The 27,932-nt window shown below is 42.0% G+C and overlaps 1 protein-coding gene across 1 annotated transcript in view; it reads right to left on the reverse strand.

The window, feature by feature from the left end:
• NACC2 (NACC family member 2) overlaps nt 1–27,932 on the reverse strand; it is an 808,805-nt gene that overhangs the window by 464,530 nt on the left and 316,343 nt on the right. Inside the window, exon 2 of the mRNA XM_044058428.1 lies at nt 21,305–21,376. The gene's annotated coding sequence lies outside the window, so the exon portion shown is untranslated. The remainder of the gene's footprint in view (nt 1–21,304; nt 21,377–27,932) is intronic.

Raw genomic sequence — 27,932 nt, forward strand, 5'->3', positions numbered from 1 at the left:
AGTGAAACACGAAGAACATCATGCATGCAACTTGCAGAACTGCTGGGATCAGGATCAAAAGGTGATAAAATCCTCCAGCGAAGACCCGTATATAGAACATCGTCAGTTTGTTTTAATATACATGTTCATCTAGTGAAAGGGTTTTAGACAGATGCGAGGATATGTTTCACCTTAAGGCAGGGGTAATGCAAGGTGCCTGAGCATCAATGGAAATGGAATAATATGGTTAAGACAAGAGATTGAAGGTCCAGGTTAAGCTTGACAAATGGGTATGTTAGAAGACCCCTGGGAGGTCTTGGGTACAGGGGCTTCCCGACTAGATGAGAACATATCAGAGGGAACCAAACATGCTGGGGCCAGAAGGTAGCTATGAGGATGATTTGTCCTGCTCATTTTGGTTTTCATACACTTCAGAACAAACAGAAATGGGGTGAAAGTTTAAAGACATTTGGCCAGTGCTGAACTACAGCATCCCAGAAAGTGCGTCTCAGAGGAGGGATTAGGGAGAAAAGCTGCTGGGTTAGTGTCCGCAGCAAAAAAAACATTCACCACTGAATGAAGGGAAACTTACTTGATACCAGCAAGCTTCAACTGACCTTGTCTACTTTATAGCTGTCTTGGCTGGAGATATGCATTGCTACCTGAAAGCAGGGAGTACACATGGCCCATTCCCAAAGCCACACCATTTCCCTAAACAGAGGGTGATGGTGGGATCTAGCTTTCTTGGTAAGATACCAAACCTCTCACATTTTCTTAGTAGACATTTTCTTAGTAGATGACAGTCCTGGCCTGTGGGAGGAGGACTTGTAGCTCCTGAAACTTTAGAACTGCCCTCATCTTCAGAACAATGGTGTGTAGACTGACCTCTTCCTGTGAACATGTTGTTTGGATTATCTACTACAAACAATTCAACCCAAACTCCAGGAGAGGCAGACATTTGTGGTTGCAGTCAAGCTGGGTGGGAGTGGAGGGTGAAAGGACTGCCCTGAGAAAGCTTGCCCAGGTGATGCCTGTGCCATAACCAGAAAATCATGAAATAAGGAAAAAGGGGTTAGTGGTTGGACTACAATGAATCTTCAGGGAACACTGCAGGGCCATTATAATGGCTCATAAAAAGGAATTAAAAAGATAGCTGCTGCCAAGAACCCCCTCCCCACAAGGCCTTGTGGTATAATGATGACATCACTATGGAAGACTGCAGAGTGTGACCCTTTGATGTCAGGGACATAGTCCTGTCTTGGGGAAGGCTGGCTAAACAGGACAGCATTGTTTAGCTGGTGCCAATGAATATGGATGTCTACAGCAGCTTTATCTGTGACTAAGGTGTTCACAGAGATTTTAAAATTTCCAAGGACTGCAACACTTGCAGTGCGTAGTCCCTGGCTAGAATACATGACTCTCTTGTAGGGGCAGCTAAGAGCTAGTCATAAAAGTAAAGAGGAAAACATTTGTTCATATCAGCCCAAGATGCTCTGCAGGAACTGCCAAGCATCTAGTGAACACCCAGAGCTTGTGATAAGACCAAATGGAAGGACCTTACATTGAAAGAATCTTCCTCCTGGACTCCTTTCTTATCTTGATATGCAAGTGCCCTGTAGGTCAAGAGAGCACATCCACAATTGTACTCCTCAAAGCATGAATGGGATGACTGCAGTGGTTCTCTAGGTATGAAGGATCGACTGCATGGAAACCATTTAGAACTTCATCTCTGATATGAACACATTTTGATACTAAGACCCAAGACTGGTCTGAGGTTCAGTGTTTTCCTGGAGAAAAAGAACCATGAATAGTAATCAAACGCTCTCTGCTCTGGTTAAAACTCCTAGACAGCTTTTCTGTGCAAGATGCTTAGAACGTCTAGATTGACTACCACTTTGATGAGCTATGATGTTGAGAAGAGAGGACATAAGAACCAAAGAGAAAAAGGAAGAAATGTATAGATTATACATACTATTGCCCAGACCCACTTGCCCTGGATGACTGCCTGCAGTACCGGGAGATGCAACTCGACACCTAGCTGGGGACAGTCAGACAAGTCTTCAGGGACTCCGTGGTTGATCCCCAGAGAGGGCTGCTGAATTCCTGACTCTGCAGACAACCTGTCTCTAGAACGGCATCCGTCTGAAAGCCTCTATGGCCACATTTATTTCTATTGGAATACTGCTCGAATGGAAACTGTTTTCTGAACCACAAATTCTGGGCCTTCCTGCAGCTCTGGAAAAACAAGCTCAGAAGAAGAGAGAACTTCACACCAATGACAGAGTGTTTTCCCTTTCTGCCGACTCTTCTGTACTTCTACTTCACCAGTGGACCAAAGAGTGGACCCATCATAGGGGAGTTGGTAAATGCACCTCACAGCTGTCCAAAAAGTTGCAATGCCTAATCCCCACACAGCTCCACAAGTTGCTCCATCAACTGCACTGTGCAAGAGAGCCACACAGTGAGGTTAGGTACAGTCATCACAGCTGCCTCCTGGGACTCTAATTTCACATGTAGAGCTTTCTGTGGCATCCTTTTCAGTGGGCCAAAAGCTCTTTCTGCTAGGTCACACTGAAAGCCAGTCATATGAATCAAGTAATTAAGAGTGCAATTGTGCTTCCCAAATTAGACTACTGTCTCCAGTCAGGAAGATGAACCACTGGGTTCTTAACAGTCACTACACTGGAATCCACTACCAGTTTTATTCCAACATGAAAGTCCTTGACATGCCTCAAGATCCTGTTTGGTCTCCCTGGCAAAAGCACTACCAAGTTGGGTTCCTACAAAGTCCTCTATGTCATAAGAGAAACCATCTTCTTAGCTAGAACTACCAAAGAGGTAGGCAGGGTACAGTAGAAAGCTTTTGTCAGGATCTCACCTTAAGGGAGACAAGGCCAACTGGTAAAGACCCCCAATTGCACATCAATTTGAGAACTTCCCCAAATTTGACATCATCAGGAGGAGATGATTGGGAAGTCTTCCCTTCTTTTAAGTTATTATCTGAATTGGGAGACACCACAGGGGAAGTCTGGATTCTTCATCTTGCATTTCTTCTTTAGAAGGGACTCATTTGAGTGGGACAGAGAAGAATCTAACCTGAATAATGCTTCCCTATCCCTGGGGGTGGTTTCCCTTCTGTACCCAGAGGAAGAATTGAGGTCAGAGATTTCTGATACTAAATCATCCTGGAGTAAAGAGAAGGACAATGCAGCTTCCTAAGGGAAATCAATCAAGGATTGCTGCTTTTGAGTCATCTTCGATTGATCAGGGCCTGACATGGAAGGCCTGGATGCCAAAACAGTTTGTTTAATGGAAGGAACTGGCACCAACAAACTTGGAGACAAATCTGCTAGCCCAAGCTTCGACACTAAATGGGACATTAGTAGCAAGGACATCTTTCATTCAGAGGATTCCAAAACAGTAACTGTTGACATACACAGCTTTGAAGACACCGATGCAGACACTGGCACTTTGCCCATTGATATTAAGGGCATGGGATCTAGTGAGTTCAGTACCCAACACTAACAAGGGTAATACTATACCAGTAGACTAAAATGGTGCTTTATTGATAAAAGGCCATTTTATAGTCTAGCAGTGCAGCATTATCTTTTAGTGATGGATTCTGCTTTTTATTCAAAGAACACAGGAAATGCTTTACTGGAATTCTAGTGACTTCAGTACTGAACCAGTAGTCACAGAAGCTACCAGCACAAGAGAAGATTACCACCATTAACAAAAGTACTCACTGACACTGATGTAGAAAAGACCCAGGTCTAATCAAGTGGCACAGAGACCTGTGAGAGCAGCAGGACTGTTAGGGGTTCTGGAACCTTCGCTTACTACCCTTGAAACTGGAGGGGTCAGAGAGAACACTCCCATATCTTAGCCTTAAGAACAGTCCTCATCATTTTCTTCCAATCCAAACTGATAGCTGCAGGAGGACAGTAAGAAGAGACCTGGTGGAATGGACTGAAAGGAAGATCCTGACTACCTAGGATAGCCTATTTTCTCAGGAAATACTTCCAAAGTCTTTTGTGGCAAGGAATGCAGTGGAAAGCTAAGGTCCGTATTTCTTCCTGCTGCTCCACTATGAAAACTAGAAGACTATGTCCAGTCTCATCTACAGATTGTTTAAAAATACCTTGCTAATAGCTACACTACTGCAGCTTTAAAAAGTGTGATGAACCATTTCTACAAATTAAAAAAAAAGGAAAATAGATCTGCTATTAATTCCAGGCCTTGGCTTACTAAGCAACCTACACTGCCCCACTAAATGTAATTTCTTCTTTAACTCAGGTCCCCAATCTCTCTAGTTAAGCCACATACTATGAGCATTTTCTCTTATAGCACCTTTGTTACCATTAAGGGCTCTTAGTCCATTTTTAATTGTTTTTTGTGTTTTATTAACTCAGGGGGAGCGCTTCTCCACAACACCAAGCTGTGTGTGGCTTCGTTTTGCTTCCCATTTTCTCCCCCACACCCCTCATGTCGCATTTATAATCACCTAACCAATCAAAACTAAATACATCACTATTCCTATTCTATCACTTAGTTGATCTTCTACCATTAAGATTTTCTCTGATCTTCACAAATCTCATCAAGCAGGGCTAACATCTGTTGAAGAATTAAACACCCATCCCTAACTCAAGCTTACAGAAATCTTAATGTCTTCACGCCAACTAATTTCTACTCTTCTCTCTCTAAGCTTTGACTGTTACTGTCATAACTTCTTGATGTTACTAACCGGGCAGCATAACATTATTACATTCTGGAATCTCTTAACACATTTACTACATAGTTAATACATCATTACCAGCAACTCTCCTTACTTTACCTAACATTCTGACAAACTTGGCATTAAACCATCAATAATGCTTCCTCATTTACTTTGAGAGATTAGAGGTCTCATTTTACCTTTTCTTCTCAAGGCAAACTATCTTCACTCTCCTTACAGATTTACTGTAAACATTTGCTTTGTTTTGTACAACTCTCATTAAAGTACAGTTGTGTACACTTACCATAAATGTAGATGTTCGAGTGTATTCACTGTTGCAGTCATCACATTTTGGTCTTCGGGCCTACTGAGGGATACCTGCGGGCAGATAACCAGAGTCTTGGGATTTCTGCATCGGATGTGGTCGCCTCTTCTATGACGTCAGAGGTATACTTCTAACCTCCCTCTCTCCTGTACTTGATTCCTAAATACTTGAGCTTTGGCTGGCTAAGATCTGCCTGCAATCAAATGGATGTATAAGTGAATTTAAGAACACTTTTATCTTCACTTTTTTCATATAGTACTGCATTTTATGTATTTTTGTTTCTTACTGAATATTAATTGAACTGAAAATTGTGGCTCTGTCTCTACAGTTAGTCCCCCCTCCCCCCGTTCTTGTTTTGGTGTTAATCTTGGTGGCTTTGAAACTGCATGTCCCTCTTGTAAATTTGTATTTGGATACTCCTCCTGGGCCCATCTCATTTGCTCACTCAACTGAGTGCAGTGAGGTCATATTCTGATTTCAGGCACTCCTACTGTGCACAAAGAGCATCTGGGAAGAAAAAAAAGGTCACAACAAGTACAAATATGACTGTCATTGTCCATGTTGGTGTGAATGACCGGAAATGTACCTCCCTGGACTACATGAAGAGAGACATGGAGGAGCTCTCCGATCTTGTAGCCCAGGCAGGTATGACCCTAGCCCTCAGAAGCATCCTGCCATCACCCAGAATACCACAGTACAAGGACAAAATGATTGACTTCAACAACTGGCTAAGCTTCTGGTGTCATTCTAAGGGGATCCAGTATTTGTCTGGCTGGGATGACAAGCTCGACAGACCACAATGCTTTGCCAGAGATGGCCTGCACCTGTCGCCCTTGGGATTCTGAATACTGGCCAAGGCTTTTGCCACCCCTATAGTGCCTTTTTAAACAAGGTACAACAAGCAAAATCTAAGCATGATGCTACTCAATGCTAGAAGTCTAAACCTCAAAATGCACTCACTCGAGGCACTCCTTAAAATGGAGAACATCGACATCTATGCAGTGAGAGGCCTGGTTCAAAGCTACAGAGATCACCCCTGCATTACCAGGCTATAATTCATATCACACCTTTCGGTCACCTAACCCAGACCGAAGCACTAAAGGCAGAGGCGTGCCCATATTCATTAAGAATATCCACACCTCCAGGCTAGTTGCACAGCATAATGCATCCGACATTATCCAAGTGCAACTAACTCTAGAGGCAAGACCACAATCCAAACTGTAGCTTGCTACAGACTCTCCACCATTGCTACAGACTCCCCTCCATGGCCCGTATTGCCACTCCTCATTTCTCGATACACTGGAAAATATTAGGGTACAATCCAACACCTTAATAATGGGTGATTTCAACTATCCCACCAATAACTGGGGAAACTACTTATGTACCAACTCTTTTGCTCAACGTTTTCTGGAATTCATAAATTCCAACGACTTGGATCAACTTATTCACACACCCCCATCAGGGGCAGCAATATCCTAAACCTGGTCATTACCAACATGGGCGACCAGTGTTCCACACCAGAGGTCAATTCCTCGTTGGTCAGATCAAACCACAAGCTAATCACCCTAGACATCCACATCCCGCCCCCACCCCCCATTATGGAAAACACGTAAAAAAATTCTCCAAAGCAAACTTCACACTTCTTAAGACAGAACTGGCAAACTTCATGACACCCATGCAGACGGACAATAGAGGTATGACTGACTAATCCTACACAAATGCACTTTCTAAGCACTTACACGAGTGCATGGATCGTGCTATCCCTAACAGAACCAAGATGCTATCCTCCAACAAAAAGGAAGCCAATCTGGTGGTCCTCTGCCATAAACAAACTCTACAACAGAAGAAAGAAACTGTTGCAAAAAAAAAAAAAAAAAATAGGGTAAAATCCCATGACTGGAGGAGCTCCCTGGTCAGCCTCAGTAAAAAGCTGAGATCCCTCATAAAATCCTCCAAAGCTAATTACGAAAACAAAATTGCCACCGACTCTAAAGACAACCACAAAGCATTCTATAGCTATGTTAAGAATCTCAATGGCAACACTCAGATCTGCTCTGAGCTAGAGCACAATGGCACTAAATATACAGAACCAACTGATACTGCCAACATCCTGGCAGATAGGTTCAATGCTAACTTTACCCCCCTCTCACCACCTAGGGGGCCCATCTCTATACGGGAAAAATGCAAAGTTCCTGTAATCACGGCTGCACAGCTAAAAAAAACACACTCTCCAAAGCCAAGAACACAGCATTCATGGGACCTGACAACATCCCAGGGCTGCATTCTACACAAACTAAAGAACGAACTGACACTCCACCCAAGTACCATGTTCAATCATAGGCTCACCTCAGGCTTTGTGCCCACTGAATGGTGCACTGTGACGGTTATCCCACTCCACAAAGGGGGAGCCACAACGGACCCCGGAAACTACCTCCCCATTAGCCTGACAAGCCTGGTCTGCAAGGCTACGGAACGTATCATCATGGAACTCAAACAAAGACATTGGTAATCTCCAAACTCTGGACCTCATCCAGTTCGGGTTTGTAAAAGGCAGATCATATCTCCTAAACCTGATAAGACTTCTTTGGAGCAGTCACAAAGCCATAGATGAGGGTAAGGTGGTTCACATAGCTTATCTAGATCACGCCAAGGCTTTCAACACCATCCCCCACTCTGGAATTATAGATAAACTCACTAAACTAGGTAGAAATCCCTATGTCACAAGATGGGTTGCCAACTTCCTCAAGGACAGAACCCACACTGTTCACCCCGGGGATCACCTCTGTGGCTCTGCTCGACTGTGGCACAGGAAATTTTATTGGGTGGCAAAAGCCAGAGTACCTTTTTGGCTGGGCTTGTATAGGCCCCAGGGCCAATAGCCTAGTACCTACCTATGAAAGTCTTTGGCTAACGAAGTTTGCAGACGACTGCAAACTGGGAGCCATACTCGAAACTCCTAATGATGTGGACATCCTACAAAAGGGCCTCACTGAGACAGATGCCTGGTGTCAAAGCCATGGCCTCAAGCTCAATGCCAAAAATTGCATTGTCATCCCCTTTGGTAAAAACTCTGTACCCGTGAATTACCACATAGGTGATAGTCTACTTAACACTGAAAGTGTGATAAGAGACCTTGGGGCACAGGTAGACAGTAGTCTCTTCTTTGATAATCACATCGCCACAGTGGTTAGGAAATCCTTCTGCGTGGCACACCTCATCACAAAAGGTTTCTCATCCAGAAAAAAAAGAGGTCATTGTTCCCCTCTACTCATCACTCATTAGATCCATTATAGAGTACAGTGCCCCATTTGCTATGTACCACACAAGACATCAACAACTGGAGGGGCCACAGAAATACCTCAAAAAGAGGATTACTGGTCTCAAACATATGCCCTACGCAGACGGTCTCAAAAAACTCCAGCTTTACTCCGTCGCATATCGCCTACTCAGAGGCGATCTCTGCCTAACATACAAAGCTATGTCAAACCCAGAGCTGTTGGGCATGCTCCACTTAAAGAAATCCTAATCCTTCTGAGCTATACGCTGCAGGGACCTAAACCTTGTCACCACAATAAACGGAACATGCTGGAGGGATAGATTCCTGTCCCCGAGACTTCCCATACTCTGGAACAGACTACCTATGTCAAACAGAGCTCCTCATTAGCACTCTTCCAGAACAATCTTGATGACTGGATGGGAAATAGGAAATTCACCTCAGGGATCACCTCTGTGGCTCTGCTCGACAGGGGTACAGGAAAATTATTTTCTTGGGTGGTGAAAGCCAGGGTAACTTTTTGGCTAGGCTTATATAGGCCCTAGGGCCAATAGCCTAGTACCTACCTATGAACCCCCTCTGTATTACTTCCACTCATCTCCACAGTTTACTTCTTTACTATATTCTGTAAAGCCTTACTACAAAACTACTGTTTAATCTTGACTGTAATGTAAATTTTGTAAATAGTTTTCGGCTTACTCTATTGTTAGAATATGTGTAATCTGTATACTAGCCTGCTATATTTGTAGTCAAATGGAGCTTTTCTCCCCTGGTTACTGCTGAAAAAGGGCTTCTGCCCAACCAGACTAACCCGGTAAACAAATGTAAAATAAATAAAACATGCTGCAGATGCCATTACATCAGTTTTTCTTGCCCTAGATGTCAGGAGCCCCCAAAATAGGAAGGTATTACATGGTGTGGAACACCTCTAGTAAAAAGTAAATACCCCTGCCATAAAAGATGGCCATAAAGAGGACAGGTAAAAAGGATAGAGAAAGCCAGGGGGCTGGAGGGAGGGAAACCATTACTGCAACAGTGAATATACTCTAACATCTATATTTATGGTAAGTGTACACAACTGTACTATGTTCTTCGTGTTTCACTGTTGCAGTCATCACACTTGGGTTGATTCTCACAGCTGAGGAAGGGTGGACTCAGTCAAGAAGTGTTGGGGCTAGCTACCAGGCCTTGTAAGACTGTTGTAGCAAATCCAGCTCTGGATTTAGAAAAAATAGGCAAGTGGGAATTCTTGGTGAAGGTGTGTACAGAACTCCAGGTTGCAGCTTCCAGGATGTCCCTGGTGGAGACCCCCCTGAGAAATGCTGTAGAGGTTGAAGTAGCTCTAGTGGAGTGAGTTCTGATCCCCAGAGGGGTAGGTTTTCCATGGTGCTTGTAGCAGAAATGGATGTAGTGTGCTATCCATTTGGAAATGGTTTGCTTTGAAATGGCCTTTCCCTCTGCCCCTGTAGCAAAGCTGATTAGCTGGTCAGATTTTATGAAAGGCTTAGTCCTGTCAAGGTAGAACCTGAGCTGTCTGTGCACGTCCAAGGAGTGCAGGATCCTTTCCCCTCTATTCCGAGGATTAGGGAAAAAGGTTGGCAGATGGATGGAGTGGTTTAAAGCCACACCGGATACCACCTTGGGCATAAAGGAAGGGCTAGTCCTGAGGGAAATCCTGTCAGCATGGAAAATAATGAAGGGCTCCACCGCCATTAGTGCCTGTAACTCAGACACTCTTCTTGCTGAAGTAATAGCTAGAAGTAAGGCGGTTTTCCAATAGAGGAATTTTAACTCTGCTGAATTAGCAGGTTCAAAAGGGGGAAGTGTGAGCTTTTCCTCTACAAAGATAAAGTCCCAGGCCGGGGTGGGAGCTCTCCTAAGGGGCCTTAAATTGTTAGCTCCTCTCAGGAACTGATTGATGAGAGGGTGAGAAAAGAGAGGAGGCTCAGTATTATAATAAGCTGAGATGGCAGAGCCATGAATCTTAATGGATGAGAAGGATAGGCCTCTGAAGTAGCTCTGCTAGGTAATCAAGGATTTGAGGCAAATTAGGCACAGCTGTGTCCTTTCCTTGAGATTGACTCCAAGCAAAATATCTTTTCCACTTTTCAGCATAGGATTTCCTAGTACTAGGCCTTCTGGCCTCAAGGATGACATCCAGCTCCTATTTGCTGAGGGATGCTGGTAGTATATTCATGGGATAAGCCAGGCTGCAAGGTTTAGGGTTTGCAGCTGTGGATGCGAAATCTGTCCCTCCTGCTGAGACACCAGGGAAGGTGTCTGATGTAGGTGCCAGGATGGTACTGCTGTCAGACTGCATAGGAGTGGGTACCAGTGCTGGCATGGCCAGTCTGGTGCAATAAGGATTACCCTTGGCCTGTCCTGTTTGATCTTGAGTAGTACTTTTGAGAGGAGGGGCAGAGGAGGAAAGGCATAAATTGAGAGGTTTTCAGATGTAAAGGATAGGGCGTCCACCTTCCAGGCTCTGCTGTGAGGGTTCTTGGTGCAAAATGTGTTCAATTGGTGGTTTTGGGGGGGGGGGGGCAAAAAGGTCCACCTCCGGAGTTCCCCACCTCTGGGTTACAAGTTTGAATGAGTTGGGTTCCAGTTTCCACTCGTGAGGGTCCAGTAGATTTCTGGTTAAGTAGTCTGCCAGTGAAATTTGCTTGCCTGGCAGGAATTGAGCTTGTAGGTGCATTTGGATGCTCAAGGCTGTGTTCCACAGATCCATGGCTAACCTGCAGAGTGGGAAAGAATGAGTCCTGCCCTGCTTATGTACCACATAACTGTGGTGTTGTCTGTCTTTATCAGGAGCTGTCCTGGAAGGATAAGGTATTTGAAGACTGTCAGAGCATTCCGTACAGCTAGCATCTCTTTTTGATTGACATGCAGGAGAATTTGTTCTGGGCTCCATTTGCCTTGAATGTATTTGCCTCCCATGTGAGCCCCCCCTGCATAGTCTGATGCGTCTGTTGTCAGGGTTTGGGCGGCAAGGGGTTGAGTGAAAAGAAGTCCCTTGTTATGGTTGCATGCTTCTGCCCACCAAAGGAACTCTGCCCTTAGGTCCTGAGAATGTTGACAGCAGAGACTTTTTAAGTGCCACTGAAGTTTCCTCGTGCAGTCTTGCATATGGAATTGGTAGAATGCATGAGGCTATGAACCCTATGGATTGCAATATTTTCCTTGCAGATAGCTGGGTTTTGTTGGCCATTAGTTTGAAATAGTTTGTCAGATGGACCTGCTTTTCTTGAGTGAGGAATGCCATCTGGGAAGTTGTGTTCAAGCTTGCTCCCAGGAATACAATTTGTTGGCTGGCCACCAGTTGAGATTTATTTTCATTGATGGTGTATCCCAGTGAAGTTCGAAGTCTTTTTACAAATGCCAGGTGCTGAAGTAGCAATTCCTGACTATCCGCCTGAATCAGGCAATCGTCCAGGTATGGGTAGATTTGAATATTTCTCTGCCTGCTGTATGCAATGGCTGGAGCCAGGCATTTTGCAATACTCTGGGTGCAGTAGACAAGCCAAACGGAAGTGCAGAGAACTGATGGTGCATAGAGCCTGCCCTGAAACAGATATTTCCTGCAAGACTCCCTTATGCGGATGTGCACATAAGCTTCTTTTAAGTCTACGGTGACTATCCAGGCATCCTTGGGCTAGCATAGGAAGAAGCTGTTGCAGTGCAAGCATTCTGAATTTTAGGACCACCAGAAAGGTGTTGAGAATTGCTAGATTCAGGATAGGGCACCAAAAGCTCTCTTTTCTGGGCACCAGGAACAGTCTGGAGTAGAAACCCTGTCCCCTTTGTTCTACTGGAACAGGCTGAATAGCCCTGATATGGAGAAGGGAATGTACTTGCTTTTGAGCCTCTGCCCACTGGTTTGGAGGACGGTCTGGCAACCCGCTTGGTGTTGGCAGTGAGTGGAAGTAGAATCTGTATCCCTGGGATACAATGTTTAGAACCCATCGGTCCTGAGTAATGGACATCCAGTTTTTTGCATGAAGAGTGAGTTTTCCTCCTAGGGGCGCAAGTACTTTGGCATGGCTGGGAAGGATAATTGGAAAGTCATTGTGAACTTTTTCCATAAGGGAGTGGCTTACCACTCCCTGGTTCCATTGTTTAGATCTCTGAATACTCAGACTGTAGTCTTGGTGATCTGTTTCCCCTGGGTTTGGGCTGAGTAGGCCCGCGAGGGACTGGAAAGGACCAATTTTTTGAAGGCCAATGTTTACTGAATCTAGGTGGCTGCACCTGTAAGAAATCTGACTGTTTGCATTGATTTAGCTTTTTCTATCGTTTTAAAAACGTCTTCTGCTTTTGTGCCAAATGCTCCTGATTTAATGGAGCATCCAGTAATTTTGCTTTGACATGGTCAGGCAAGACTTGTTCTTTTAGCCAAACATGCCTGCTCAGTACAGACCCAGTGACAGCAGCCCTGCAAGATGCTTCGAAGACATCAAACCCACATTGCAAAGTAGGTTTACTAACTCGGTTTGCAAAATGCATCAACTCTTATAAATCTTTATTTTCTGCACAATCTGGAAGTAACACCATTTTTTGTTTAATTAGTTCCATAATATGTTGCTGGTACTTCAACATTTGAAACTGGCAATTCAAAGCCCTGATGGCAAAAGTTGCAGAGGTATATACCTTCTTACCCAATCTGTTTAAAGCTCTAGAATCCCTGTCTGAAGGGGTAGGGTTTTTGGCTGTAGTAGCCTTAATGCCTTTTGGGAAATGGTCTCTGGATCCGCAGTAGTATTCTTAAGGAGAAATTTGTGAAAATCAGGTACTCTGCAGTACCTGTCAGATTTTCTAGGAGCTGGTGGTCAGGAGTAAGACTGGACTACAAGAAGACAGTCTACAATATCCAGGACAGGGGGTATAGCTAGAGGCCTGTGCTGAGGCAAATCTAAAAATTCCCTGATTCTCTTTTTGGACTGAGGATACTCCTGGCATTCCCAGCAGAAATGTTCTCTCAAGATATGCAAGGTTTCACCAAAAGAGAAATCCTCTGGAGGGGAGGTACAGGGAATGGCTTCCTCTGCATCTGAATCCTCACAGGTAGATAACGGTATGTCCTGGTAATTAGAAGGGTCAGAGTCATCAGACTCCTGGTCTGTAGAATCGGAAGGAAATTCAATTCTTTGTCTTTTGGCAGGGGAAGGCTGGCTTCCCCTAATTACAGTGATAAGGTCTTCAGCCATTCTAAGTATTTGTTTTTGTGGCATGGGAGGATGAGCATGCGCTTTGGACGTCGGTTTTCTAGGCGTAGTGCGAACTCTGGGCCTAGCAGGAAATGAAGTTGTCAGTTTAATATGAATATCAGTAGGTCGGAATATACCCTCAAAAGCCGGTGCCTGCACAGCGGCTCCAGACCCATCCAAGGTAGAGACATCCACAGGTTCCATAGTCAAAAGAAGCATCTCGCAGCATACCGGACTCTGAATGGGTCTCAGCAGAGGCCTGCAAATCTGCAGAAGCAGGCATCAGGGGCTGAAAAGGCACCTCATTGAGTACCAGCAGAAGTTTAACGGAAAGTTTGTTGGCAGTTTTTGACCTATGCAGTCTGTCTTTGTGCTTTTTTGGAAGATCGGTAGTGGTATGGCTTACCGAAGTCATTTTGGAATACGAAGAATGAGAGCAAAAGAATTTAGCTACAAAAATAACCAGATGACTAACGGTTCAGGCGTTAAACAAGGCACAAAATCGACAGCTAGGGACGTCGTGGTCTGGGCCTAAACAGGTGATGCAGTAAGAATGAAATTCTCTGACGTATTTGCTTTCCATAGGCAAGACAATTGTTAATTTTTTCTGACATCGAGTAGAGCAAGAAAAAAAGAATCCTCAATGGGGTACTTCGATTTAGAAGACTTCAGGTCTGAAACTGGAAAAAATGAACATTTCAGGTAGTGGCCAACCAGCACTTGCGAACTGCTTCTGCTGCTGCTCCTTCTAGGCAAGAACAACTGATGTAATGGCGTCGGCTGCATGTTTTATACCCCTGACATCATGGAAGAGGCGAGAGCATCCGACGCAGAAATCCCAAGACTCTGGTATTTGGGCCGACTGAGGGCTACCCTGCAGGCAGATAACCCAAGTGTGATGACTGCAACAGTGAAACACGAAGAACGTCCATCATTTCCTTTTTCCTTTGCAAATTTCTGGCTTACAGAAGTACACTGCTAAAGCAGTAATTTTGTTTAAACAGAACTTGTCTCAAACTGTACCCTTATTTTCTTCCGCTTCTGCCTTCACTACATCCCTTATCCTCCCCATTCCATTCTTCACTTTGTGCCCATACCGATGACCTACTATTTTATCTTTTATACAATTATTACAACAGACTGGGCAGTAGAAAGGTTGTGCAATTTAACCTTTGCACAAATCCTAGGTAGAATATAGGCTGTTCATCATCTGCTTTTGCCAGATCCTCTTTCCTGTTGGTCTTTCACTGCCTATCCTAATGGCTCTCCCTTTAAAACTTGTACTACAACAGTCTAGGTGATCTTCTCTTGTCAGATCCAATCTGGCAGTCTTTCCATTTACTGTCCAAGTGTAAATAGATCTGCACTTTTTCCTTCCCAGCTATTTCAGTGTCTAGACTACTAGTACTCCCAACAGTTTAGGTGGCAGGTTGGCTGTGCTACTTAACCTACTCAAACAACTCAGATGGCAAGTAAGCTGTGCTATTTAATGTATGTGTACATCCTAGGTGACACGTAGGCTAAGATACTTAACCTATGCACACACCTAGGTAATAGTGGAGACCATGCTACTTAAACTGTGCACACAGCCTAGGTAGCATGTACGATAGGATGCTTAACCTATGCACACAGCCCAGGGGGCAGGTAGACAGTGGTCCTCCTCTCATTTGATCATTTTAACTCCTAGGTGCCAGGCTGCACTGACATTTCTTTTTAACTCACAGCAGAGGTAGTAGATAAACTGAAACTGCAGCCTTTGTTGTTTCCTGTCACAGCCTTTGTAGGTGATGAATTATACCATCTTTTTTCTGTCTGGAACTTCAACTTTTTAAATTATGTGAAATACACTGGATTTATAGCACTGACAAAATTAAGGCTGGGCTGTTTCTTCACCTACTCTTCCACCTCCGTTTCTTCACCTACTCTTCCATCTTCACCTACTCTTCCACCTCCTATTAGGATGGAAAAGATATTGTTGCAGTATGTCTGGTCATACACACCTACCAGTGCGCTCTCTCTCCCCATTTTACCACCTTTCTTACTCTACAAGTGCCCTGCTATACTACCTGTTACACCTCTGTCCTTTCCCTATCCACTCACTCTCCCTGGCTTTTCAATTTATAAGCCAAACTATCCTGCAAACTCATAATGCCAATTTTTTAATCTCTCCACACTTTCCTTAGCATATTGTCTTGCTATTGTATTGGTCACTATCTTTCAGTCTGTTTGTTACAGATACTTTGCTTCTTTTTCATCCATGTCAGGAACTCTCCATCCCTACTCAGGCCCACTACTAGTACATAAGAATACACAATCTACTGAATGACATCAGTAATAAACTCACATACTACTAGGAAACTGCACTCCATACTACTGGAGAGGTCACCAATCCCCATTCCAAAAATAAGGATCTTCTCTCAAAACTCCATCACTTTGTACTCAAACCAGGGGATATTCCTCATACCCAGGACCACCTCAATTCAGTCTTCAATTACAGAACCCAATCACCTACAATATTATAAATAAAGACCTTAAAATTAACTGCTTTAATGCATGCAGTCTTAATAAATGGACCACTCTTGAAGGATGTCTGAAAACAGAAAATCCTTACATTCCTGCTATATCTGAAACCTGGTTGAAGGGTGATAGCTGCCCCTCCTCTTTTATACAAGACAACTGATGCATATAAAATAACACAAAAACAGACACTACCACTGGCGGCGGTGCTTCAATTCTAATCAAAAGGATACTTCAATTACAGTTGTGGATTGCATAAATTCTCATATTACAGATGTGGATTGCTGAAGCTTACATCTCCTGCCCTCCTCTATGTTACATAAAACTCTACATGTATCATAAAGGCATACATAACAGTTACCCTTAGTGATTTCACTATCATTGCTACTGGGAAAGACTTTCTGCCTCTGAACAAAATTTTGCCACAATTTACCCTAGCCCAAATTATACAGGCTCCTACAAGATTAGTCTTTAGTTACCCACTTAACCTAATAACCAACATGCAAAGTAGGTGCCTCACAATGAAGTACTCCCTAGTGCTCTAAGTGACCACTTACCCACTTTACCCATTTGGCCATTCAGAACATATTAAAAAATCCTCAAATAAAGGAAGATCTTTCCCTAATGTTTGTTTGTGTCTTTCGGCTTTTCCCGGTTAGGGGTCGCCACAGCGGAACTCCGGTCCGCTAATGATTGGCAGTTGATTTTTACGTACCGGCTTGCCAGGCCTGACGCACAACCTTCAACGAAGGTACGCCCATCCACGCATGTCTCCACGCAGAAGACGCTCTAGCTGAGAATTGAACCGGACAGCATCTTACTGTGAGGTGACAACGCTACCGCAGCAACATCTTTCCCTAATAAGCTACCAAAATTTGAACATCCTACTCAGTGCTATAGCTTGGACTCCTCTGTATGCCATGTCTGCACCCAGCTTTGCTTTAGAATTTTTCAAAACAATACTTACCACAATTCAGGCACACTGCACTCACTCACTAAAAGGAGGCTTAGATTAGTGTGTACTGCCCATGGCTTTCAGTGGAGATTAAAAACAAAATTAAAGCCAAAGGTTCAGCCTGGAAGACCTACAAAATGAACTCCACCAATACAGAGCAACAAATAAACAAGAATTGCAACAAATACTGCAAAAGCCCTCTAATTTAAACATGAAAAAAACAGGTCTACAGGTCTAGATCCAATCAATCAGTTTTGAAAATAAATAAAATGATTAACGGGGGCATTAAATAACTCTTCAAATCACCAAAACTGAACCAGTAACATTGAATCACTCCACCTTTGCTAAACATTATGCCCACTTTCTGTAGTTCTACCTGCCACCTAGGCTGTGCATGTAGGTTAAAGAGCGTTTATATTACGTGATCAAACAGTGAAATGTTCAAACACAATAAATCACCCCCAAAATATAGAAATGCCGTAATGTCGAACAGCAAAGAAAAACAAAACACCCAAACAAAGCATTAAAATGCTGCAAGTAGGATGCACCCCACGCTACTTAAATATACCAACTCTGAGATCGCACTACAGTGCAGACCATGAAAAACTTCCATGTCCGCACTGTACAGAGATCTCCATTGAACCATTCAACATTTCGATGGTTCAATATTTAGGGGTCAATTATTACCTGTTTGAACATTTCACTGTTTGATCTCCCCTGGGACCACTTCACTGGCTCTGCTTGACAGAGGATCAGTTAATTAATCAATGGGGCAGCGAAAGCCGACACTCTGACTAGGCTTACAAATGCCCTCGGGCAGATAGCCTAGTACCTACCTATGAGCCTATAATATAGACCCAGTTAAGATACTTAATTTACACACAGACTATGCAGCAGGTAGGCTGTGCTACTTAAACCTATAGACACAACTTGCATGGCAGGTAGACACTGTGCTACTTACCTGTGCGCACAGACTAGGTGGCCTTTCATTCAATTTACTGCCCAGTTATGAAGAACAAGATCCTTTATCACCTAATCTATATGCTCTAGCCTTTATGCAGCAACCTTTCACATAAATTTCAGAGAAATAGACCAAGTCCCTGCTTCTCAAACTCAAGAATTCAGGCTATAAATCCAGCAATCTCCATCCCACCTTCCTAAGACATGCAGCTGAAATAAACTGCTAACCAGTCCTTTAACCTCCTTCTCTCAGGTCGGGCACTGTTCCACTAGCATTCATGCAAGCGGTTATAATCCTTCTACCTAAAGCTATTTTTAACAGGCTGAAGGATTACAGACCTAATTCTATCATGTATCCTATTACCAAAATATTTCAAAAATTTCTATAAAAGCAACTACTTGAGCACATTAACAGCTATGGTCTGTTATACGATGCACAGCATGGCTTCTGCAATGCCTTTAATAACTTTTTGGGTGGGTTTAGTATAAGGGCCAAGGGCTACACCTCATACATAAAATATACTAGGTTTGATCCTGACCTAGATCTACTTGCTAAGCTGCCCTGTTAATGGCTAAGAACAAAAAATCAACATTAACTGAAAGATCCTAAAAATAAGGAACTGACCTGGAAATCAACTGTCAGTACAATGAAGCAAAAACAAATTAACAAAACTCTCTAGAATTACACTGCAAAGTGCTTGGGATCATATCTCATGCAAGTGGTAGAAAGCCAGCAGATGAACCTCCTTCCCCTGAGCATGAGGCCAGTTAAACACCAGAAAAAAAAGTTAGCTTAATCTAGAAGGACTTCACAAGACTTCAAATAATGAAAGTGCATTTAATCAGCAAGGAAGTAAACAGCAAACTTACAGCTGTACCATTTGACAAACTTTAAATATGAGGTGGCATATCATACTGAACAAAAATCAACCATCTGCTATTCTGGACAGGTAACATTTCCCCACTTTCTCTCCACTCCAGCTAGAGCTGTTAGGGTACAGTCTCATTAATAGCTGCAGCATCCAAAAAAAAAAAAAAAAAAAACACAAAACAAAACCCTGCAATCAACTGAAAATAAAATTGTTCCATCTCACATCTAACTTTCCGACTCATGAACAACACTGCCACTGCACTACATTACTATCAAGACCAGCTGGCTTCCCACTAAATAATAGCCAACCTCCTACTAGGACTCTTATTATTTAAGCTACTAAGCCAAAAAACATTTACTTCCCATTTAGTGAGAAGTCATTTACTACACACTGTAATAAAGCTTCAGAAGTTCTTCACAATCAGGGCCCATACTGCAAATAGCAAAGACAAAACTACACTTCACGGACCACAGCTTCTCTATTCTGTCCGCAAAAATGTAACAAGTACTCCCCTCAAACTTGAGGATTTTCCCTGTATGCTAAATTCAAACCCCAATTCAAAGCCTATTTAATTATCCAAAGCCATTGTTGCTGCCTCACTTCAGACCACATCACATAACTGCCTCATTAATCCACACTAAACATTTATTTGCAAAATCACCTCCACAAACACCCAATATAGAAAAAGAAAATAGCGGTGTGTTCTTAGGTTACCACACTTTAATAAAACAATACAATCACCTCCAGTTAGCGCTTTCGTCTCAACTCTACAGAGACTTCTTCAGACTGAGGTTAACTTCTACAAAATTCCTTTTTTAAGGCTTCAATTGTCACATGGTGTAAACTCATGATACATTCACTTTAAAATGTCACTTCTTCTTTCCAACTTCCAAAAAGCTAACTGTGAAAATACTACAAAAAAGTTAAGAAAAACATTTAAAAATACACTCAGGAAATAAGTATTTCAGGAAATGTATAAAGTAATACATTTGAAAACATTTAAGAAACACACTTTCACCAACATACTACTACACTATATGTTTTTTTTTTTTTTTTTTTTTTTAAAGTATTACTAATGTTTGAGCCTCTTTCTTTTCAAATACATAAATTCCTTCTTATCATTTAAGCCTGGTGGGAAGCAGGCATTAAGTTTGACCTGCCATAAGTATTCTAGCCAACTCAGCTCTTCTTCTATATTCATAATTGTAGTATCAATAGGAAGGGCCTATACTACCAAAAATGTATAGTCTATCTGCAGTGGTGGTGCTGCGGTAGCGTTATCGCCTCACAGTAAGACGCTGTACGGTTTGATTCCCAGCTAGAGCATCTTCTGCGTGGAGACATGTGTGAATGGGCGTACCTTCGTTGAAGGTTGTGCGTCAGGGCTGGCAACTCTGCACGTAAAAATCAACTGCCAATCATTAGCGAACCGGAGTTCCGCTGTGGCGACCCCTAACCGGGAAAAGCCGAAAGACACATACATACTAGAGTATAAATTCTTGGTAGTAGAGGCCCTTCCTAGTGATACTACTGTTACGAATATAGAAGAGCAGCTGGGTTGGCTAGAATACTTATGGCAGGTCAAACTTAATGCCTGCTTCCCACCAGGTTTAAATGATAGGGAGGAAATTTGTTATGCATTTAAAAAGAAAGAGGCCCAAACATTAGTAATACTTTTTAAAAAAAAACATGGTGTAGTAAAGTAATATGTTGGTGAAAGTATGTTTTTTAAATGTTTTCAAATGTATTAAGTATTTTAGGAAATGTATAAAGTATTTCCTGAGTGTATTTTTAAATATTTTTCTTAACTTTTTTGTAGTATTTTCACAAAGTTAGCTTTTTGGAAGTTGGAAGGAAGAAGAAGTGACATTTTAAAGTGAATGTATCATGTAATGAGTTTAAACCATGTGACAACTTAAGCCTTAAAAAGGAATTTTGTAGAAGTTAACCTCAGTCTGAAGAAGTCTCTGTATAGTTGAGAAGAGCGAGCTAACTGGAGGTGATTTTATTGTTGGTAACCCAAGACACCTCAATTTTCATTATTTGTTTTTACAAGTTTATTGGTGAAAAGTTGCTTTTGGTGAACACCCAATACAGACTGAAGCATCCTATAAATATGTAAAAGACGGTCTTTCTTCTTCCCCTCTTACTTTCTGAAAACTGCTATTCTATCACCAGTCATTTCTACTACTAATTCTTTTACCTTGCCATTGTATTTTTAACTATAAATCACATTTGAAATTATACAATGTAACATAAATGACTGCATCTTGTAAGTAACTGTGTTGCTGATGGATAGAACATTCCCGGAGCAGGGCCTGAAACTTGTCAACTTTTGATCAGTGCCCTTCCCCAGTAATCAAACAAAAATAAAAACTAACAAAATTACCTAGTCCTGCATTTCAAAGCTGACCTGCTCACATGTTTAATGTACGCATTTATCTATCTGGCATTATGTCCCAGCTGAAAGTGGATAATGGCACAGTTAAAAGACAACTTACTTGTACTATACCAAGTTGCTGCCGATACAGTGTGCTCATGAGGTCCACATGATATTTCCGATTTGCCAATATCTAAAAATAAATAAAATAAATAAAATCACCACAAAACTATACCTGCTAAACTACCAAGTAATTATTTTATCATTTAAACATTTTATCAACTCCAAGGAATGATTTTTGAGACCAGTGTCTAAAAAGTCAAAGAGGCTCCATCACTGCAAATGAATAAACATACAGGGCCAGATGCTCAGTGCAAGTCTGCTCTAATTCCAAAAGACTTGCTCTCACTGTAAGTGACTTCAGTGTGCGGCCCATCTATAAACAGGCTGTCAACATAAGTCCAGTTCCAAAACATCTGCTCTCAATGCAAGTGGTCACTTACACCGAGAGCAAGTCTTTTGGAATTAGACCCATAGCCTATAGACTTACAGCATACAAACAATACATGGTATACATTTTTAAAAATGCTCTTTGAAACTAGTCAAGATGACCTGCAAGACCAGCATTAGTATGACAGCATTTATACTGACTGTAGTTTCACGCCACTTACATTAAGCATGCAATATCCAACTGCACAGACTGGATGGTAATTTAAGAAAAGGCTTGCGATCTGCATGTACACTACTTTCTCTTCAATGCACATTCTAAAAAGTTACGGTTAAAAAGGGAAACAGTTTCAGATTTGCTAAACAATGGGTTACAAAACAGTGCCATAAAATAAAGACATAGCGCACTGGGCATTCAATTGTTGGAGTCTACTCCAGAAAACCGCAACAACTGTTAATGGTAGCAATATGCTTCTACCATTCTGTCTATACTACCTGCAAGTTCCCCTGCCTTTTCTTAGAACACAACTTTACATCAGTCCCATGCATAAATGTAGCACTGTAGTCTTACAAATCACAGCAGTTCTACTGGGAATTTTTCCCAACCCAACTTAAGGCTCATCTGTAATTCTTAAAGGCATCTGAGCAATCTACCAAACAGTGCAAGTCTCTCTCTCTCTATCTATTCCAGTAACATTTATCCAGTGCAAGCACCATCCATCTTGGTGCACAGGAAACCAAACAAGGTTTTGGTGAAAGAAAATATGCAGCTGAATGGGCAGTTCAATTCAAATGTTATAGGATATGGGCTGAGTTAAGCCACACACATACTTGACTCAAATCTTTATACAAAAGAAACACTGAAGGCTTGCACACCACCAGTGGCTGTAGAATGTGGACTGTCAAAGTTAGTGGCAGTGCCTCATAGGGTGTGTATATGGTAGCGCACACATCAGGGAAATGGCGTAACCTCCCATGAGGTGATGCAGGTGCCCACACATCAGCAACTCTGGTGGGGTCAGACCAAAAATAAATACACCTCTCATGGACACCTGCATGTCATGAACTGCTCTTGATGCAGTGCTGGGAAACTAACGGGCAGTTGTGTTAGCTCGACCGTCGGCAAGCCAGAAAGACAGATACAGAAAAAAAAAGAAAACTAGAAGATTAATACCTTAATTAACACCTGTGATTGCCAAATATATGAAAGGGGGTTTAGCTCGAAGTCTCTTGTGACACACCAAGTATGGCGCTTTTTTACAGGAGCAAGAAGCTCAGAATTCCTTGTGAAGGTGACAGCAAATAACGGTGTTTTAAGCAGACAGAAGCTGGTTCAACAAGAGGAAGAATAGGCATTTCTATCATGAAGTACAAACCACTAAGTGGAAATGGGTCCTGAGGATGAAATTTTCTAACAAGCTGTGCAAGGCCACCTTAAAAGTAGCCAGGGAAGAACACTCAAGCAGTACTTGTAACAGGCACTTGAGACTCTGGAAGGAGTGTTTGACAAGTATAGGAGGGATTTCTGAACATTAAACAATACATATGCAACCACCAATGAAGATGCAACTTCCAAACTTTGATACAAATGGTAAGTTTAGTTATACAACAGTACTTTCCAAACAGTAGATGTTCCAATATTTTACTGTTGCAATAGCCTAAGCTACATGGGTTATACCCTTGCCTTGGATATCACTACTGGCCAGCTTTCAGAGTTTTAGGGGTCGCTTCCATGCACCCAAGCTGCCACTGGCTCAAGCAGAGCAGGCAGTTGGGCATCAACTGCTTCAGTGATTTTCCAAAATAAGGAAGACCACAGACCTGAAAGTAAAAATGCTAGGAAAGGAAGAAAGTAAGAAACAATGCAATTATGAACACAATCTTATATACACACTCTAAGAAGACATTTTTATAAATCATCTCTTGTTAATATCTCAAAGGGGTGACATACATCAAAATTCTGGCCCTTCCCTCTCTCCCACTATAGACCATACCCCCTTCTCCAAGTCATCTAACACTCAAAACCTGTTTATAGCAGCAAGCAACACATGGAGCATTTGTAACAAAACTACAGAATTTCATGCCTGGCTCTCAATATACCCCAAATATCATAGCTGTTACAGAAACTTGGCTAAAGCCACATATATCAGACACTGAAATAGTCCCAATCGGTTACAATATCCTGCGAAAAGACAAACTCCTAAAGAAAGAGGGGGGAGGGGTGTAGCTTTAATCTACCATAACTTCTTAACCATTACATCCTTTCCTAAACCTGTCCCAACCTTTGGCAACATGGAAAATTTTATTAGCATCATTACAAATAATTAATAGTAAACATTTAAGCATAGCAGCACTATATAGTCCCCCCAGCCAAAACATCCCTATTCTTGAAGATGTTAACGTATCCAGTGAAACTGTCATTCTAGGGGATACAAACATTAATTGCCAAAAGTTACTCAAACTCTCCTGCTAACTGTATTAACCTGCAGAGGTCTAAACAGCTTGTCAGGTGCCTTACACGAATACTAAACAAGCAACCAGAATCCACCATGGATTGGATCCTAGTCTCAGATCCACACAAATACTCTAAGACTGGTACCCTCCTTGATATTGTAAGTGACCACTTACCAGGTTTACACACAAAACCCATACTCAGGTACCCAAACCTCACTCATGTAGAACATCTAGAAACTTAACTTCGATCAAAAAACTTTCAGTTGTTGTATCTTTTGGCTTTTCCCGGTTAGGGGTCGCCACAGTGGAACCCCGGTCCGCTAATGATTGGCAAAAGATTTTTACGTACAGAGTTGCCAGCCCTGACGCACAACCTTCAACGGATGCATTCACGCATGTCTCCACACAGAAGACGCTTTAGCTGAGAATCGAACAGGACAACGTCTTACTGTAAGCCGACAACGCTACCGCAGCACCACCACCTCAGTTCTCATAAAAAAAACTTTCAGTAACTCCCTAAAAGTTCAGAATTGGGCCAGACTAAAAACAGTACCCTTACAAGATGCTGTAAACTAGTTTAATAAGGTCTTCCTTGATACCCTAAACAATTTAGCCCCCATTCTGTACAAGAGAACAAAATTTAATCATGCTCCTTGGCTTACAAAATCAACAAAACTAATTTTTTTCCAGAGATTATGCCTGGAAAGAATGGTGTAAAAACAAGAACCAAGCAAATGAAATTTCCTTCAAACAACTTAATAAAAAAGCAAACGAATTCATTAGAAATGACAAAAAAAACTTTTTCACAGCAATTATCTAGTCAAAGAAATAACCCAGCAAAATTCTAGAAATCCATCTCTCCTCTCCTTAATCCTGGGACACACAAAACCCACCACCATCCCCTGATAAAGGCCCACAACAATTTCACCTCACACTTTATCAACAGCATTTTTAAACTAGTCAAAGAACCTCTTAAACTAGTCAAAGAACTCCCAACAATATGATAAGCACCTCAAACCCAGGTTGTAGAGCAGGCATGGGCAAACTACGGCCCGGGGGCCACATGCGGCCCGTTAAATGTTTTGATTCGGCCCGCCAAACTTGAAAAAATTTAATAAATTAACCTTGTTAATGTTTTATTTCCCCTGCAATTCTGATGGTTCCTCACTAGATGGCGGACTCTAGATATATTGGCTTTGTTGAGGTGAAGCGTAGGCCTATTACTCCACGTTTGCACTTTACCCTTTGACCCACCGCCCCTCTATGAAGATGAGCGGACCCAAGAAAAGGAAAGTGGACAGAGAATGTAGAGTGTTCAAAACTAACTCCAGACTTTGATGCGCTGGCTAAAAAAGGAGACCAACAACACTGCTCCCATTAAAATGTGTGCGTCTCCGTGATATGCACGTTGTTAAAATAAACAGTGCGCGCAGATCAAATATAACGCTTCACAGACTGACTTGCTGCAACTGTTTCGTCCTTGCACTGGTCGTTGTTGACTTTTGGCACCGGGGAAACAAATTGAATAAAAGGAACAGGACAAGTACATCTGCATCTCCTACCGTTTTGAAAAAAGACAGTCAGGAGGAGAGTGATGGTGATATCCTGAAGGATAACAGAACTTTCAGTGCTTTAAAATAAACTGGTCATTTATTTGATTTTCAGTGTTTAAAGACTCATTTCGAAGTCAGAGATTTTATTGTAATGCTTTTCAACATTGTCATTGGAAATTAAAGCACATGTTTTCTCCATATCCCAAGATGTGTATTTTTCCCCCAATGAGGTGATGTTTTCAAAGCATGCCATCTATCTGCTCCTGTTCCGACCCCTTTGTCAAATGTTAGAACTCAATGTGGCCCACAAATCAAAAAGTTTGCCCACCCCTGTTCTAGAGAATCCCAGCTTAGATTCCTCACTCCACAAAAATAAAACACTAATACCCCAAGTCAAAGAAACAACTAACAATACCCCAGTAAATCCAATATTCTCCTTAAAACAAGTGCCCGCCTCTCTAGTATTTACATTGCAAAATAAAAATTAAGACCATTCTCCCTATCCGCTGATAACCTCCTTCCGAACACTTGAAACTTGGTGCCGATGCCCTCCGAACACTTGATACTTGGTGCCAATGCAACAGCCTACCCAATCAGTATTCTAATTAACCAATCCAGCTCAGAATCCATAATCCCTAAAATTTGGAAGAAACCCATCATAGCCCCATTTTACAAGGGTGGAAAGATTTCCTCTAAAAAAGGAGAGACAAGGACATCTGGCTTGCAGAATGAGGAATCCCTCAAAAAGGGGAAGGGATTTCCACTGCTATCTGCACCCCTGTAGGAGAAGCCTCAGAATCCACTTGTCTGAAATAATCTGATCGCACAGTGGAGGAGACCTAGAGTTGGGAGAAAGATTTGAAAGACTGGCAGGGTACGAATGAAGGCGACGCTATAAAAGGGATACAGTCAATCTGACTTTATGGACTGGCCTTGGTTTTTGATACTCTCCATTGGCTTTTTGAAATTTTGCTAATTAGAACTTCACATAAACTGCTTATACTCTATCTAGAAAATAAAAAAAATGTTTACTGAAATTTGAAGAGAAGGGCTAAAAATCTGAAAACTCCTTGAATAAATTTCCCTCATCATTTTTAAACCCACATTGGCAAAATTACCGTATTTTTGTCTGGGGAGAAGCTCAAGGTTTTGAGAATGTAGCCAATCAAACCTTATCACTAAACCAGAAGCAGTACACTATGAACAGCATCAGTAAATCTCATAACCGTAATTTAGAGTGTCTGGTTACCCAAGAAGCAGAATTTAATGACGTTTCAACTTTGTTTCAACTTTAGAAGTAGGAAGGCTAACCGTTAACTTCATCATGTTTTCAAAACAAGCCAGTAAAAATTAACGTGACCATCACAGTTCAATATTCTGAAGTTAACGTAACAGAAGAATAAACTCTCTTCCCACATCTGTCAAAAAATGTCATCCTTGTCAGAAGGAATAGGGTTAGCTTTCACATTATGTTTAGCAGTAAGAATTAAAGAGGTCTCTGCATATGATTTGAGATTAGAAAACAATCAGTGTCTGGGGTATTTAATATAACCTGTCCGACTTAAGCGGGGCAGGGCCTGACCATCAGGCATAATGCAATCTAAGAAAACTTCCTCAAAAGCAGACAACACAAGAGAAACGGCTGCAGACTGAAGAAACTAGTTGTAACAAATTACAGTACTTCCTCGGAGACATTTCATTCTATCCGCACGCAAATAAATCTTAAATTGTAAGAAAAAAAATAAATCTTACAGAGTGAAATCTGAAGAAAAAATTTCACCAGAATCTTCAGCTTCAGAACAACTGAAAATTATGCCAGCTGCCCTCCTTGCTCATCTGATTGGAAATATTTTTTTTTTCTGTTAGAAAGTGAAGAAAAAGGATTTAACACAATAAAAGTAGAAAGAAATCCAATGACAAATTCTTGCAAATCTTACCTGTCCATAGTTACAGATACATGACAAACGTTTCAAGTGACTGCTTTTTCATTTTGGAATACTCCCTGGAAAGGGACCGATTCATAACAGGAGCACTAGCACAGGAATGAGGCACCTTATATGCCAGCTAAACAATACAGCTTCACTGGCTTCTTCACGGAGCCATACAAAAGTGGTTTTCCCTTGCCACAGAAGATGTGCCAATTTCCTAGTCCTTAGAAGCTTTGCAAAGAACTGAAGGAGAACGACCAGGAGTAAATAAGTTGTCTAAGGAACCAGTTTTGTCCACTGCAGTAAAACTTCAGACTCTCTAATAAATTTATTCATGTGGACGAAGGAAACAAAAACCAGACAGACT

The sequence above is a fragment of the Protopterus annectens genome, chromosome 16.part0 (genome assembly GCF_019279795.1).
Source record: "Protopterus annectens isolate FY-2018-M chromosome 16.part0, PAN1.0, whole genome shotgun sequence".
Taxonomy (NCBI): domain Eukaryota; kingdom Metazoa; phylum Chordata; order Ceratodontiformes; family Protopteridae; genus Protopterus; species Protopterus annectens.